General features: G+C 29.9%; 1 pseudogene; it reads left to right on the forward strand.

Annotated features, from left to right (window-relative positions):
- Nucleotides 1–7,494: 7,494 nt before the first annotated feature.
- LOC125582500 lies at nt 7,495–8,524 on the forward strand (annotated as a pseudogene).
- Nucleotides 8,525–18,340: the final 9,816 nt, after the last annotated feature.

Consider the following 18,340-nt stretch of genomic DNA (forward strand, 5'->3'; position numbering starts at 1 on the left):
AGTAGTTTTGTATCTAAACATTATTAAAGATGCAAATATAGAGGTGGGTTAGAGATGCTCTTATGAAAAACAGTTATAGATATGTATAAAAAAAGAGTCGTGATGATATGTATTTACGAAAACAAAAAATAATAAAAATAAATATACACAATATTTTTTAGTAGACATATAGTAAATAAATATTTATATCCACGAAGGCATTCACTTAGTTATAACTAATTAATTATACCATTTTTCTGTGAGATACATAGTTATAACTAATCAATTAAGTTGATGGAAAGCACTATTCCAAAATAAACTAATTAAGAGTTATGCTTAAATTCCAAATTGTTAAATTTATGAAGTTATCGGAATTTATGCATTAATGTTTAGAAAAAGATTGACATGATTTTGAGAATTTATGCATAATGATTAGGAAATACTTCCTTCATTTGTTGAAAATAAAAATAAATTTAGCATATTGTATCTATCAAATTGTATAGTATGAAATGAATTAATAATGTGTAATGTTTTCCATGATTCACATGAAGAAATATAATCGACTAAATTGTGGAAGTTACAATAATCCAATTGTTTGAATTTGATTTTGAGATATGTGTTAAAAGATGTATGTTAACTAATAAGATAACTTAAGGCTATGTGCATACCTTAAAACACATATATGGACACTGTATTGTTCATCTTTTATAACATCAAAGTTTGTATATAGAACTGCATATAACAAAATGACTAGAATCACAAAAGAACATGAAAATTAAAGTTTTACTCTAAAAATCAAAGTTGTACATAATGAATAAATAATTGGTGTTGATGTTGATGATTTACAAGAAGAAATATAATCGATTGAAATTGTGAAAGTCATATTCTAATCAAATTGCTTAAATTTTATATTAAGTTTGAATATTTGTATGTTAAAAGATGTCTCTTAACAAATAAAATAACTTTAAGCGACATGCATACCTTACAAACAATTATATTGACATTGTATTGTCTGTCTTCTAATAACATCAAAACTTGTATACAAAATTGCTTATAATAAAATTAACATAAACACAAAGGATATAAAGACTACAACTTTACTCTAAAATCAAAGTTATACATAATAGATAAATAATTGGTATTGATGTTAATGATTCACGAGAAGAAATATAATTAATTTAAATTGTGGAAATTATACATTAATCCAATATTTTGAATTTCATATTAGTTTTCAACCTATATGTGTCAAAAGATGTTTGTTACTAAAACTATAACTAAAAGCTACATTTATACCTTACAAACACCCTTGTATTGACATTTCATTGTCAATTTTCTATAACATCAAAGCTTGTATACAAAATTGCATATAACAAAACAATGCAAGATGCAAATCTGAATGAAGTGTAACTGTGGAAATGACGATAATGACCAGAAACAATGATTACTGATTCTTTTTTTTTGAAGACTTTTTGATAGTCATGTGCCTATTTACTTAGTTCCAATTTAAATTTGGTTTAATTTTCATACATGAAACACGTTTTTTTATATTCATTGAGATTTTAATGGAACATCAAGCTTTTCTATTAGATAATTTGTTGGTTGAAATATGCAAATGGTAAATTGTGTAATTTCAATAGACTAGACCACATGTATCAGATTTTGATGCAACAAGAGCATGAATATGTATATTAAAAAAAATTTAGTATGTGAAAAAAGATTTAATGAAAAAGTATACATGAACCTCTTGGATTATCCAATAGATGTTCATATATCACAATCTCTAACACTTTATGGTTTTGTTAGAGTATTGCTAATACTATATGTGATATTTAGCAACGGAAACACCAATATGATGTGTGTTTTGATTGAATTCAAAAAGCTTGTGAAAAATATTGATGATTACATTCACCAAAGTACTTATGAAATAAACAAGAATGAATTACATAAGGTTTTCTTTATTGACGTACATTTTGGCAACATGGATCGCAACTCACATAACATTCTTATGCAAATAGAAGCTAACATACTATATATTATTCTTTTTTATCATGAGATTTTTCCATTCAAAATCTAAACTAAAACTTAGTACGCAACTTGTACAATCTTTGTTGGTTACACATGAAGGATAATGGTTTTAATGAAGTTCTATCTGTAAAATATAACAATTCTACACAAAAATCTTGATATCATTGCTGATATTGAGTGTGGATGGGCATATCTTCAACGACGGAAATTTGGGTTCAAATCCTTTGTGGAAGATGTGGAAGAAGCAAAAGCAAAGAATATTGATTTTGATGTGTTTCAAATCACTGAGATAGATTCAAATCACTGAGATAGCTTCAAATTTCATGATCTATTGGTTTCAAGGGAGAAAGTTTAGTGTTCTGGATACTACTATTGTTGGTTGCTGGGAGTTTTACTTTGACAAAGATTACCATGTGCCTAATTTTGCGGATGTGATGCGGAATAGCAATTTTGAAAACTTTCACGTCCATGCCTGTCAGAGGATTTGTTGCAACTGTGGAAGAGAATATCTAAAGGTTCATTCCCTACGTAAAACTAGGAATGTCATTTTCAAACTACCACTAAATATTTTTAAGAAAAACGATACATTTTTGGAAACATTTCAACATGTTTGATCAATCCGTATATAAATTTTGGTTGTTGTATTGTAGCCAAAACATTTTATGTGAATTATATATGTTATCAAGTTTCAAAACATGTAGTTAACCGTATTCGAATATCATTGTTATCCAATAATATATATTGAATAGGTCAATCTTTTTACAAATAAAAAAATTGGATAAGAGTTTATACATTTTTACATTATTTTCCTAACTTCTTATAATGTAATAAAACAAAATCCATTTGCAAAAAGAAAATGGTTTAGAGTGTTGAAAATAAAGAATTTTTTGTTATTTCAAATAATCGCATTGACAATCAACTTATTAGATTATCATTGGAAAACATAAGGAAAAAAATAAAAAAACATAATAATAATTGTTACACATTTTATATTTTTTTTGTTCTTAACAATTTTTATTTATTGGAAAAAATATAACATAATATACATGCTACATTGTACATAATAATAACTGTTACACGACGAAACTTTGATCAAAATATCGCAGCAACCAACAATCGTCGTATCCAGCACAAATAAGTCTCTCCCTTGAAACCAATGATGCATGAAATCTGAATCGATTTGAGTAATTTGAAATACATCAAAATGCTTCTAGCTGCTGCTTTCTCCACATCATGTTTGATGTTTTCAAGATCGAGAAACTATTTGAACCCATGTTTCTTTCGATGAGAAGTCCACATCAACAAATGTGAATCGTTTTCGTAAAGCAGTCTCAACACACCATAACTTTGGTGGTTTTTTTCTGGGGGTGTAATCAAGACTTGCAACAACAACCATTGTCACTCTCAATTGATAGTCAAATTCACGTCCAACACAAAAAGAAAGATTGTAAAAACAAGATTTACACTTACCATGTCTACTATTGTTTACCCTCTTCGTCTTCTGCTCTTGTTCCAACGGCTGATTATCATCGTCCATTATGTGTTTGTTTGAATAGTTATCAAAAGACAATGTTACTTTTAACTCGAAGAAGACAACAAAATTAGGTTAAGAGAATGCTAGGCTTTTATGGGCTTTTACATACAATTTTTTTTTATATAATTTTGTTGTGGATATTGGTTTTTCATAATGAAATATGATAGATGAAAATTTAGTTCAATTTGGAGCAATTATGATTCATTTCTCTTTTCTTGTTTTAACTCATTATGCAAAAATAATAAATTCAATTAGGTAACTTCCCGACACTGGATAACATATTGCAATAAGTTGTTTGACACTATGTAAAACAGAAACAAATCTTTGGAATGAATTTAATAATAGAGAAAAAGACAAAAATAGCACTAAATCAAGTTTTTGTTCCCAAACTAGCACTCAAGATCAAAAGTCACAAAAATAGCACTTAATGTTTTATCAAAAATCACAAACTTAGGGTTTAGAGTTAAAGGGTGGGGTTTAGGATTTAGGGTTTAGGGTTTAGAGTTTAGGGTTTAGGGTTTATAGTTTAGGGTTTAGGGTTTAGAGTTTAGGGTTTAGGGTTTAGGGTTTAGGGTTTATGGTAGGGTTTAGGGTTTAGAGTTGAGAAATGAGGTTTTGGGGATAAGATTTCAAATTTTGAAAAATAAAAAAATTAAAATTTTCAAAAGATAAAATGCTATTTTGGTCATTTTAGTTTTTGAGTGCTATTTTTGTGATATAAACTTAGAAATGTGCTATTTTGGAGATTTGCCCTTAATAATATTTAGAAAAACATAACATATCTAAAAGTGATCTCTATTATTGATCTTAATTAATATTGTTTCTTAAATAAACATCTAACTACCCATTCTGCATTCAAACCTTAGATACATGGTTTTCATTCCGGTATTTGACAGTGTACTCAGCGCATCTGTATTTTCAAACCAAATAACCTTCTGATGAAAATGAACCGAAAGCTACTCTGGAAAATCAAACCTAAGAAATATTTTATTCATATGTTGAAAATAAAAACAAAATTAGCATATTGTGTCTATCAAATTGTATAGTATGAAATAAATAAATAATATTTATTGATGTTGATGATCCACGGTATGAAATATAATCGATTGAAATTGTGAAATTATACACTTATCCATGTGTTTGAATTTCATATTAACTTTTGACTTATGTGTGTGAAAGATATTTGTTAACTAATAAATAACTAAAAGCTATATGTATACTTTATAGACACATATATTGACATTGTATTGTATCTCTTCTATAACATCAAAGCTTGAATACATAATTGCATATAATAATAATGACCAGAAACACAAGGGACATGAAAAATAAAACTTTACTCTAAAAATCAAAGTTTGTACACATAATGGTTAATTAATGATGATACAGAAAGAAATATAATTAATTGAAACTGTGGAATACATACACTTATCCATTTACTTAAATCTCATATAAGGTTTGGACGTATGGATGTAAAAAGATGTTGACTAATAAGATAACTAAAAACTCATGTATACCTCATAAACACCTATGTATTGACACGACATTGTCCATCATTGAAAGGTCAAACCACACTCTAAGGAACAACTTGTACACTCTTTATTGGTTACATTTGAAGATAATGGTTTTAATGAATATTATATCGCGTATCAACTATACGGGAAATATTAATATCAAAGCTGAGTGTGTATATGTATCCAATGATCTATATTGAAGAAAACGGTTGCACGAGGTATATATTTTTCACATTTATTTCATGGCTTCTCATAAGTGTAATGACATAAAAATTCAACTTGCTAAAACTGGTTCAGAGTGTTGAGGAAAAATAATAATTTACTAGTTTAGATACCGTCAAAACCACACTTCATGATTGCATGTAGAATATTAATATTTTTTTTCAAAACTCCATCAACTTCAGCGAGAACTCTCGGATCTTTAGAGGAAGGATAGTGAACCAGTTGATAGAATTCTTCCAGAAACTTGTAATAAGCCTCAATCTTTAACTCCTCCAAGAGCTTATTAGCAGTTTGACGAAGGCTAGTCATGCAATAATAGTTACAGTGTCCTTTGATAACTAATTTACATAAAATATTGTTTACATAAAACTGTTAGCCCATATATATAAACTTACAGTGTCCTTTGATAACTAATTTATATCACTGCAAACATGAATAGAAAAAAAGAAACAAAAAAGAAAGATGAAAAACTTAATATAAATGTACAAATTTAAACAGTTTTGTTGTTTATAACAGTTTGCATTATTCACAACAATAAAACACAATCTGGCATCTGCATATTGAGATTTAAAATCTTTTATATTTTTTTTTGTTTCTCTAAACTATACTACAATTTATATTTGGAATAATTTTTAGAAAATTCAGTATGAAACTATTAAAACTAGAATAACAAAATAAAACAACACGTTTAGTGTACACCAGTTAGAAAAAAGTTTCAACGGGATTATAAAAATTATTTATGAAACCCATAGAGTTTGTTCACATGTTTAGCATGTGATGTGTGCATTTAAGATCTTTATCAAGTAGTCGGTTGGAGAAGGAATCACCAGAGCTCATCCTTGGTGAACTGATTAAAAAGATGCAGTTTGTATGTTTTTGTGTGGGTCGATCGATAACTGATCTCCTGCCGGTTAGTCCAGAACCGGATCAACCGGTTCGATCAATTTTAAACTTCTTTCTAAAAGTGTAATTGCGAAAGAGGAACAAACAAAATGTTTTTTTTTTCTTGAAAAATCTAACACTATTAAATTAAAGGAAACTAGGTGTTTTGTCCGCACATGCAGACATAATGATGATATTGTTACATTTTTCATATATTATAAGTATTTTTGAAAAATCTCTTTATAAACTACATTCATTAATAATTAATAAATATAATCAATAATTATTTGAGATCACTGAATATTCTCATGTTGAATATACCAGTTCAATGTTTTACGTGATTAATATTTGATTATGCATTTTCAGTTTTTTTTTTAAATTTTTTAATTTTTTATAACTGAACAACATTTTTGGATAACTACTCAATATATATATATATAAAATATAAATTATCCTTTTTACTTTCTAAAATAAGTTTTCTCTCTAATTTTCATTATTTTAATTTATAATTAGTTATATAATGGAATGAATAAATTTAATTATTTATATTGGTAACCAGTCGTATATAGCTTATGGAATCTCTTGCTGGCTAATTTCATTATTTTAATTTATAATTAGTTATATAATTTAATAAATAAATATAATTATTTATTAATGGTAACCAATCGTATATAGCTTGTGGAATCTATTGATGGCTACATGATAGGATCATGTAAAAAAGTTTTGCATTACCATGAAACTTGAGAGTAGTTGATCGTTTTGATTCTTGAATAAACTTATTGGTGTATGTTACGTAGGACAATCTTGCGACAGCTGATCGGGCCAGAATGCGATGTGTCAAAGATGATGGAAGACGAACTTCTGGAGAAGATTGTTTGAGTGTTGGAAACACAAAAGGCTTTGATCGTCATTGATGATATATGGAGAGAAGGAGACTGGGACCTAATCAAGCATGTGTTTCTGCCGAAAAAAGGTGAACATCCTTATGTTAAATACGTTAGGTTGTGTTTTAAAAGTCACTATTTGATAAAGAAATATTAAGAAATATGAATGTGTTGCAGGCTGGAAGGTATTACTTACTTCTCGCATTGAGGAAGTGGGATTACATGCAGATAAACAATGTGTCACCTTCAAACCAGAATGCCTAACTTTCGAAGAAAGTTGGGATCTTTTTCAAAGGATAGCATTTCCTATTAAAGACACCGCTGGTAAGTTTTTCAAAGGATAACATTTCCTATTTCCTACTTGGATTTTTCTGTTATAGTAATTTAATGAAAAATGACTACAATATTTGCAAGACATATGATTTTTTCGAACATTCGTGTAACTGATGTGCAAAATTTAAGATTGAAGAAGACATGAAAGAAATCGGTATGGAGATGATTAGACATTGTGGAGGTTTACCACTGGAATTAAGGTGTTAGGGGCGTTGTTAGGTAAGAAATACACATTGCATGAGTGGAAAAGGATACGCGAGAATATTAAAACTCGCATCATTAGAGGGACTGACTCTGACGATAGAAATGTCAATTTGAAGGTTTAGGATGTTTTGTATCTGAGTTTCGAAGAGCTGCCTGCCTATTTGAAGCAGTGCTTCCTTTACCTTGCTAGTTTTCCAGAAGATTATAAAATAGATGTGGAGAAACTATCCTATTACTGGGCTGCAGAAGGAATGGATTTCGATGGAGCGAGCATTCGAGAGGTTGCAGATGGATACATAGAACAATTGGTGAAGAGAAACATGGTTATTTCTGAAAGAGACGTTAAGACTTTCAGATGTGAAACACTTCAGTTGCATGACATGATGAGAAAAGTTTGTTTACGCAAAGCTGAAGAAGAGAATTTCGTACAAACCATTGACAAATCAACTGCAAATTCGAAATCTCCTTGTAAATCTCGCAGACTTACTGTTGTATGTTCGCCTGAAGAAACTTTTAATGTCGATACGGAGGTGAAGAATCCAAGCCTTAGAACTCTCTTGTTTATCAAGAATTGGGAATTGAAGGCAACAAGTTTATTCTTTACAAGGCATAAGCTGATGAGAGTGTTAGATCTCTCTTTTGCCGAGTTTGAAGGAGGGAAGGTACCCTCTAGCATCGGGGAGCTCATCAACTTGAGATATCTTAGTTTACAGTGGTCAAATGCAACTCAACTGCCTTCTTATATGCGGAATCTGAAGAAGCTTCTCTATTTAAACCTAAATATATATCCATGTAGAGTTTACATGCCTAATATATTGAAAGAGATGCGAGAATTGACATTATTGTGTTTGCCGACGAAGTTACATGAAGAGACAAATTTGGAAATGGGAAATCTGGTCAAGCTGGAGACGTTGAAACTCTTTGCTTGCCTCTGTATAAAAGATTAATTATGGATTTGATGCCACAGAATCGTTGATCTTACTCGTTGAATGTTTCAGTAAATATTACTATTTGAATTATGAACTCATGAATCCTCCTCTGGTGTTTTAGACATTTTTGTGTTCCCCAAAACATGACAAAGACTGTCTCTCAGACTGTCTCGTAGCAATTTTATTTTATCGTTGAGAGAGTCCCAGAATGTATAACTGACTAGATAACTCTGGAACGCCTTCTTGTTTCAGTTTGTCTTCAACAACACTTAGGCACTTCAATTTCCCAGTCGGCCTCTCTGCTTCATTATCTTCAAGCAAGACCTCTTCTTGTTTCTCAGGCGATCTATCTATAAGTTGTAGAACCGTTTTCAGGCATGCCCAAAGCAATGTATTTGCTGCAGCCAACAAGCATGTAAAGGATGAGCTGAGACTACATATTGTTCCAAGTCCTGAAGTGTTTCTCATCCATCATTCCAATCATCATCATCATCTCCCCACTCATTTGCCTCATTACACGGCAATAGTTCGGCTTTCTTAGCCTTTTAAAATCGCCAGAAGTGCTTCAGCTTGTGAAGCTGTAGTAACAGCAGCAGAGATGTTTCTAAACTTGGAGAAATAGACGCCGCAGCGATCTGACATGATTTAAGTGCCATCAGAGTGTTTGTGAGCCTGCTAGAGCCATCAGCTACCTGCTCAGGCAACGCTTGGTTAACTGTAGCTTTAGTCTTTAGGCAATGCTTGGTTAACAATTTAACGTATAAGGACAAAAGGAAACTTACAAGCATGATGTTTGCAAACCATCGTCATCTTCCATCAGTCCTACAAACATTCAAATTTCGTTTTGTGAAAAATACGGTCTCGCTATCATCCACAAGACCAAGAAAGTCTTGATTTTCGGACCATATTCCAGCAAGTAAATGATCCTGATATGCTGGCTGATACAGAGAACAAAAGTTGGAAGACCATAGTAAGGTTCGCAAAAAGATGAATAATCCACATGCCAAATTTGAAGAAAAACGCAAATGCATTTATAAAGCAAGGGGAGATAACCTGTAAAACTACCACAAGATTTCTTGTAATCATGATCCTTCCGAAAAAAACTGTAACGTGGTTCCCGAAGTGACAGCCACAAACTCTCCTCTTGGTGAGATAAATAACGAAACAGGTTTGTTGTTTTTTTCTCGGATGCTAATAGTTACTCCACTTGTCCTTGAGGTTACTAATACCTTAATACCATCAAAAGGGTAGATATGAAGAAGCCTGTGTCAACTGTCAACCAATGCGATGTACACAGAATGAACCCTACCAGCTCATCAAATAAAATAAACAAAACTCACAAGATCTCTGAGTTTGTGTAAGAAAAGGATAACAAATAATCATATAGGCAGTGAAATTCCCCTCTATAATCTACTACATATGGAAGTACTTGATAAGAAATATATAACTAATGGAGACAATGGGACCGAAGCCCTCCTTTGGAATCAGTTCCATCTCTCTGAACTTGACAGCAAATGAAACCACAATGTATGATATAAAACACTATAACATATATAGTAAACTCGATAAAGGATGAATCGTGTAGCTGAGGAAGAGGAGGGTATCTAGGAACATAGGAAAATGAAGCATGATTCGTGCACATGTATTTGTTTTAAAAGAATGTACATATAAAATTTTCACAACATAATAATGTAAAGTTGCATAAATATGCGGCTGTTTATATAATTTGTAACTAGCCTTTGACCCGTGCACCCGCACGGGTTTATTCATGTTTTTAACTTTTAACAATGTCATAAACAATTATTTTTGTTTTCGTGTTATAAATTCATAAGTTTTGTCAATGATGTGTTCTGTTCAATGTGTTTTGCATCTATTTATGAACTATGAGATTATGTCGATTTTAGTAAAATAAAAATTAAATTGTAAGATATTAACGTTTTTTATAGTTTTACGAAATTATACTATTAATATTGGGATTTATAGTTAAATATAAGTTCAAATTTTATATTGATTTTTTAAAACAAATAAATTATTTAGACAGAAACATAAAAAATAATGAAAGCAAAGTAACTGAAAAAAACAATTGTACCACAATTTTTGAGAAAAAAACTTCAGTATAATTTTGTAAAGAACAAAAACACAGTGGATATTTGGAAAAGAATGACTCAGAGTCCATCATGTGTTTTTTTTTAACTTGTACCACAGTACACAAGCAATACAATTACCGTCTGCTCTAGAACTTTGAAGATCACATACGGCTACTTGAGCCAGGCTTAGAGCTTGGTCAAGATCATATAAAGGAGCAAGCTTTAGAACAAACCCGTCAAAGTTACTTGTTTTCTCCAAGATTGAATGTTTTAGAGCTTCCTCACGTTTACAAAAATATATATGTGGTTCATATATATTAGGAAGGTATACCCATGGGTCAAAGTCTATGCTTAGCCGGCATAGTTACTTGTTTTCTCTAATAAGTCCGTGATATAATATTCCCTCTGGTGGAAGCTGGATACTCTCTGCTGGTTATAGTTGTTTGGAACATGCTAAAAGAAGGAGAGCAAAGGGAGCACAAAAAGGTCTTTCTCATCCTCTAAAACGAAGTTGTCCAGATTCTTTCCTACCACCAAGTCCATCTCCTTTTCCAGAGAAGAATAACAAAGATTAATCTAAGGGATGATGAAGACCTAACTCTTAGGGGATAGTAAGAGAATGGCACTCACCTGATCATCCATCAAGGCATCAATTGTTGCCTCTTATAATCAACAATAATCTCTCGACCATCAATAAATGAATGATGAGCATCCTACAAGAAACCACCACAAAAGAACATTCCTTTCCGACAACTAAACTCCACTGTTGATACAGAAAATATACATTTCAAACAGCTTTAAAGAACAAAAAAAAAAGTAAGCATCACCTAGTACCTCGTAAGCACGACACAACTCCTTCTCAGGCTCATACTCCACAAAAGCATATCCTCGTGAAGCACCCTCACTAAACAAAATGTAACAACATAATGTATAATCAACACAGTTATGCTAAGACAATATGTGTACAAACCAACAGAAGTAAGATCATACAGCAGAGCAATTGCAAAGCCTTTACCAATGTGTTTAACCAGCCGAAAGCTCTTAACTTTACCGTATTTATGCATAGCCTGTAAAGAAGAACCTTTATCCTCACTCCTACAACAAAAGTGTAATTCCACGTATAAAACACATGCTCTTACCTCACGAAGAGTCTCCTCCGACGTAAGATGAGAGGAGATTCGACCCACGAAGAAAGTACAGTAAGGATCTCCAGCTGCTTTGGATCACCAGGGATCATCTTCAGAACCCCAAATCACATATCAAATAAATCAACTTTGCGACTTCAGAAACAAAAACAGAGAAAGAGAGAGAGAGAGAGAGAGAGAGAGAGAGAGAGAGAGAGAGAGAGAGAGAGAGAGAGAGAGAGATTATATAAGCTCGTGTTATAGCTGAGGAGAGCTCGACGAAAGTCGCCGTTATTATGTGGGGCAATGTCGTAGGTTTAATCACGTTTAGTAAGGAGATAAAACTATCGTGTTTTAATTCCAGTGGCATTAGAATGTAATTTTTGTGCAACTTTAAGGAGTAAGTATTATTTGTACTTTTGCCTTAATAGTTTAGATATATGACTAGGTTAAGATCCGCGCCTTGCGCGGGATGAACGTTGTATATATAAATTATTTTATATATTATATGTTTCTAACCTATTATGAAATAATAAATATATATTGAATAATTAAAAAGTCAGTAAGTATTACCTATATAATTAAGTTGGTGCGAACATATAATAAATTTTATTAATCCAAAAGAATATTTTTTCTATTTGATATGGTATATAATTAAATTTAAATGATAATAACATATATATAGTATATTTTAATATTAATATTTATTAAATGATGTTTTTTCTCATGTTTTTTTTAATCATTTGTATTTGTTATAGCAAAAAATTTAAATTACTGATAACAAAATTTTCATTGTGGGATTAATAATTTATGTAATTTATAATATTTTTAAAAATTAATTTGTCAATAATTTTTCAAAAAAAGTCGCTAAAAGTAAATTTCAAAATTAAGATATTTATTTATCTTCTTATATGACGTATAATTTAATATACATATATATTTTATTTTTAATACTTATTAAATGAGACTTTCAACTTATATGACTTTTTAATTATTTGTACCATGTCATAACAAAAAAATTAAAACATAGATCACAAAATTTGAATGTGAAACTTTCAATGGTTTTAGTAATTTATACTCGTTTTTAAAAATTCAAAATACAATATATAAAGAATTTTTTTAATTTTTATTAAATGGTTACTATGATTGTTTAATTTATTTTAATAGTTTAAAATTAAACGAATATAATATAACATACACTTTTTTATCAAATCTTTATTATTAAAAGTCATTAATTGTCATATATACTTTAGTCATATTAGGTAATTCCGTAATTTTATTTATAGAAATAATAAAGCATATTAATAATGTATTTATGGTTAGTTTAATAAAAAGTTTATTATATATTTAGATGGACCAACCTATTTTTGTAAGGATTCTAAGAATCAATTTAGTGATGACATGTGGCTACAAAAAAATTTTTGTAATGCTTCTCAAATAATATATATGGGATATTTATGATAGATTGACAGTTTGAAATTTTCTATAATTTGTTGGTTGCTCATATTGTGGTTGAATATTATACCAATCAAAATGATATATTATATAACCTATTCATCAATAATGATTTTAACTATGTTAACCATTTTTGATGAATTTATTTGTAATATTTAAACACCAATTAGTATGCTTATGTATATAATAAATCTATCTTTCCAAAATAAAATATTTTTTTCAAATAAAATGTCCTTTTGTTTAATAAGATAGATAGGTTTGACTCTAAATTTTTTATATGCCAAAAAAATCCAATTTTATGTCTATTTTTGAAGAAAATATTAAAATATTTTTTCTATTATTATAATTTAATTTATATGTATCAATTATATTAATCATCAATTTATTTAACACTGAAAATAAATCTATATGTCTCAATAAAGCATTTATAGTTTATATTTTGTATGTGAAATAAAATAATAATATTCATAAATATTTAACATTTAAATTTTGTATGTCATATTTTAAATAAATGAGTTTAATTTTATTGTAAAACTGATTAAAGAATAATCCAGTTAGAAAATAATCTTAAGTTTGGTTAGAAAATAATCTAACATTATAAATTATTTGTCTTTAATTAATAATTATTTATTAATTAATAAATGAATGGCATAATTTGTAATTATGAGGATGAATAAATAGTTATGTCTAAAAGGTACTAAATATGATGTTATTTACAATTGCATATTCATCTCATACATGGTATTATGTGTACATGGTTTGATGTTTGAATGGAAGTGTAGAACCGTAATCTATATTTGGATGTAGTTTTTAGTCATGAATCTTCAAAAACCTTGTTATTGACATATGTGGAAACCGAAATTTGCACTGTCGGTTTCCGTTTAAATTAGAAAACTAGAAAAACCCTAATTTCCCAGAAGGTCCCGGAGATATGTAAATACCACACGCCAAGCAATCAGAACACAAAATAAAGACGAGAAAAATAAGAAATCGAATAGAGAGCAAAGTAGATCTTATTCCGAATCTGCGTTTGAGGGTTACAACAAGGTATAAGCCTGGGCTCGAGAGCTGTCGGTGAGATTCCTAGTTGTAAAACCCTAAGACGGCTAAAACCTAATTGAGTCGCAGCTCGAATAACAAAAACGGAAAAATGCCTAAATCGCTCTAAGTGCTAAGTTTGCTCTGAAAAAGTTCTATTCTCATGCCTCTCGCCTAGGACTCCTTATATACTCGCTCCTAGGTCGGTTTGCGTTTTTACTCTTCTGCCCTTAAGCCGTCATGGCATAAAATGGAGATATTCCATTTTTTCTGATCTTCGTAATTATCTTCAAAATTTCGTATTTATCCGTGGAAACTTGACATTTATCTTTCCTTGCGCACCAAGCGTAAACCGTCCTATGGTTTACGAGCTTTTGGTTAAGAAATCGTAAGTTGGACCTCGAGTCGTGTCTTAGGTCCCTTTGGGCCGTCTTCCGACTCGATACGTTTATTATGACTTCTTTCGATAAAGAACGAACTTTCCGCGGTTTTTACCGCAAAGTTTGATTGATGAATTAGAATGGCGGAAAACATGAACTGAGTTCGCTACGGTTTCCGGGAGATAGCATCGAAGGATAGACGATACTGCATGTACTGGTGTCGTATCGACGTTTCGGAAGAGCTCGGTCGCTAGCGCAAATCATATATTCACAAAAACCTTGATATTATTGCTGATATGGAGGTTAGAATATAGTAGTTATGAGCAATTCTTAGTTTTTCCATGCTCTGTTGCTATTGCTCTCCTTGTGTAATCTCCGAGCGTGGCGCGTTCAGTTGCTGCGTAACGACCTTTTTCGAGCTTTCGTCTGATGTCTCGTTTTTCCTCCGCAAAGATTTTCGTAAGAAATAATCTATTGCGAAAAAGTATTTATCGAAGAAAATTCTCAGCTTCTTCCTCGAACGTTTTGAATGTTAACTTCGTCGTAACCGTTTTTGACCCCAACAACATATATAACAACTTAATATGAAAATTCACAAATCTAAATGTATATGCTTTCCACAAACCTTTTATTGTTTCAATCGATTAGAACAATGCACAAAATTTTGTATTTTTGATATATTATTGTCATTATATTGATCTCTCTAATTAATTATCAACAATGATTACTCGTTCCACACAAAGACTATTTGATAGTCATGTGCGTATTTACTTAGTTCCAACTCAAATTCGGTTTAATTTTCACACATGAAACATGTTTTTTTATATTAATTGAGATTTTGATGGAATATCTTGCTTTTCTGGAAGATAATTGGTTGGTTGAAATATGCAATTTTGCATAATAAATTGTGTAATTTCAATAGTGTAGATCATATGTATCAAATTTTTGATGCAAAAAGAGTATGGATATGTATATTCAATAATTTTCAGTATGTAAAAAGGAATCAATGAAAAAGTATATGTGTATCTCTTGAATTCTCCAATAGATGATCATATATCACAATCTTTAACAAGTTATGGTTTTGTTAGAGTATGCTAATACTATATCTGAGATTGAGCAACATAAACACCAATATGATGTGTGTTTTGATTGAATTCAAAGAGGTTGGTGAGAAATATTGATGATTACATTCACCAACGTACTCATGAAATAAACATGGATCACAAATTGTACACTTTTTGTTGGTATACTTCAAAAATAATGGTTTTAATGAAGTTTTATCTCTAGATAATATCAAATACACAAAAACCTCGATAATATTGATGATATGGAGTGTGGATAGGCATCTCCAATGATCTATATTGAATAAGTCATAAGTCAAGCTTTTTCATAATTTTTTAACGAAAACAATTGCATAAGAGTTTAATAATTAAGTGCACTGTTAACATCAAACTGAAATATCATAACTAGAAGCTAAATTAAGGTTTAGAGAAAGAAATAAACAAATTTGATGAAGTAAACTATGATTAATTTCCTTGAGAAAATTTAATCAAATCTCATAATTCGAACTGCTGATCTTGTTTCATCGCCTCTTGAAGTTTTTTAGCGCAATTTCTAGGCTTACCCAGATATACATTGATGTCCTTAACTTTTAGTGCTTCCACTAGCTCCACGAAATCGGCATCACCAGTTATTAATAGAATATTTAGAGGACGTCCACTGAAGCGAGCATTATCATATACCAAGTCTTCTATAATAGAATCTCCTATGCCATCTTTTCTTTTATAGTTAACTGAGCTTAGTTCATTACATTTCTTGAATAAACATCTAAGTATCTCTTCTGCATCCAAAACCTGAGATATGTGGTATACATTCTTGTATTTAGGTAGTGTAACCAACGCAACTATATTTTCTAACCAATTAACCCTCTGCTGAAAATGAATTGAAAGCTTTTCTGAAATTTCATCAAACCTATGAAATGTTTCATCCATGTGTTGAAAATAAAAATAAATTTAGCATAGCGTGTCTATCAAATTGTGCAGTGTGAATTTAATATATTGTTTTTGATGATCCACGATAAGAAATATAGTCGATATACACTTATCCAGTTGTTTAAATTTCATATTAAGTTTGGATCTATGTGTGTAAGAAGATGTTAACTAATAAGATAACTAAAAACTTTATGTATACCTTACAAACAATTATGTATCGACACTGCATTGTCCATCATTCGAAGGCAAAACTACAACTTAGTGCACAACGTTTACACTCTTTGTTGGTTACACTTAAAGATAATGATTTTAAAGAATATATATATCGCGTATAGTGGATACGGCAAATCTTGATATCAATGATGATATTGAGTGTTAATATGTATCCAATGATCTATATTGAAGAAAACAGTTGCCCAAGAGTTTACACCTTTTTCACATTGATTTCATGGTTGAGAATGTTGCCAAAAATGTAATGACACCAAATTTAAGTTGCCAAAAATGGTTGGGAATGTTGAAGAGGAAAAATCATTTACTAGTTTTGATAATCACATTGATAATAGACTTATTAGAATATCAACGGAAAATATAAATTTAAAATAAGAAAATAAAAAGAAAGACGAAAAAACTAATAGAACTGATAACACATTTAGACAGTTTTGTTGTTTTTAACAATTTTTATTTATTTAAAGACAATAAAACACAATATAACATCTACATATTGAGATTTTCAATATTTGATGTTTTCTTTTTTTTTCCAAAATTATACTATAATTTTATATTTGGAATAATTTCAGAAAACATTCGGTATGAAACTACTGAAATTAGAATAACTAAATAAAACAACATGTTTGTTGTAGGAGGATTACTAGTAAGAAAAAAGATTCATTGGGGTTATAAAAATTATTTCAAAATATCATTTACATCATAATCATTGCAGAATTCACAAAATTTTAATTTACTATATGTGTATCAATTTATTTAATAAATATATTTATTTAAAGTACACATTTTCATAAAATTACAAAAGCTGGAAACATGTAGATTAATTTATTTTTATTGTTATCATTTATTTAAGTATGAGATAAAAATGATTAAATTACAGTTAAAACAAACTAAACTTCAAAATTACAAAAACAGTTAAAAATATATAAATTTTATGTAGATTCTTAAAACAATCTAACTTGATTTCAATTGTTACAAGTCAATATCCAATAGACACTAAAAAAGAGTGGAAGAAGATGAAAAAATAATTTTATTTTATTCTAGTGAGCTTACTTTTTTCCTGGAAATATCTTAAAGAATTTAATTGAACTAATATATTCTAGTTTTTCTATATATTTATTAGTTTATAATTGAATTCAAATTTGAAAGGGATCAATAATGCTTTTGGGTTAGGATTAACACAAAACGTTTTAATTAAAAAGCTAAACTAATTTTCAAAATTGTATGGGGTCAAATAACTTCCTCCTAACATCCTGCCAAGTAGGTAAATAACATCTCTAAAGGTTTCTTTCCTAATTTCACAGGATTTTAAGATTATTGTCCTCAGGTGATGCACGCCACTTCTCAGATTATCATTTCTGTTTTGATTAAGAGTAAATACTTTCATTTCTTTTTCTTTGTTAAAAGTTTTTTCTTTTCTAAACCAAAAAATTATTATTACAAAGCACATTTGGGTTGCTCAGACATGACGAGGGAAACAAGGCCAAGAGAAAGTGACATGAAACTCTTCAGCAAAAGAAAGAAAAAACATGAA

Source organism: Brassica napus, chromosome C2 (assembly GCF_020379485.1).
Source record: "Brassica napus cultivar Da-Ae chromosome C2, Da-Ae, whole genome shotgun sequence".
Lineage (NCBI taxonomy): Eukaryota > Viridiplantae > Streptophyta > Magnoliopsida > Brassicales > Brassicaceae > Brassica > Brassica napus.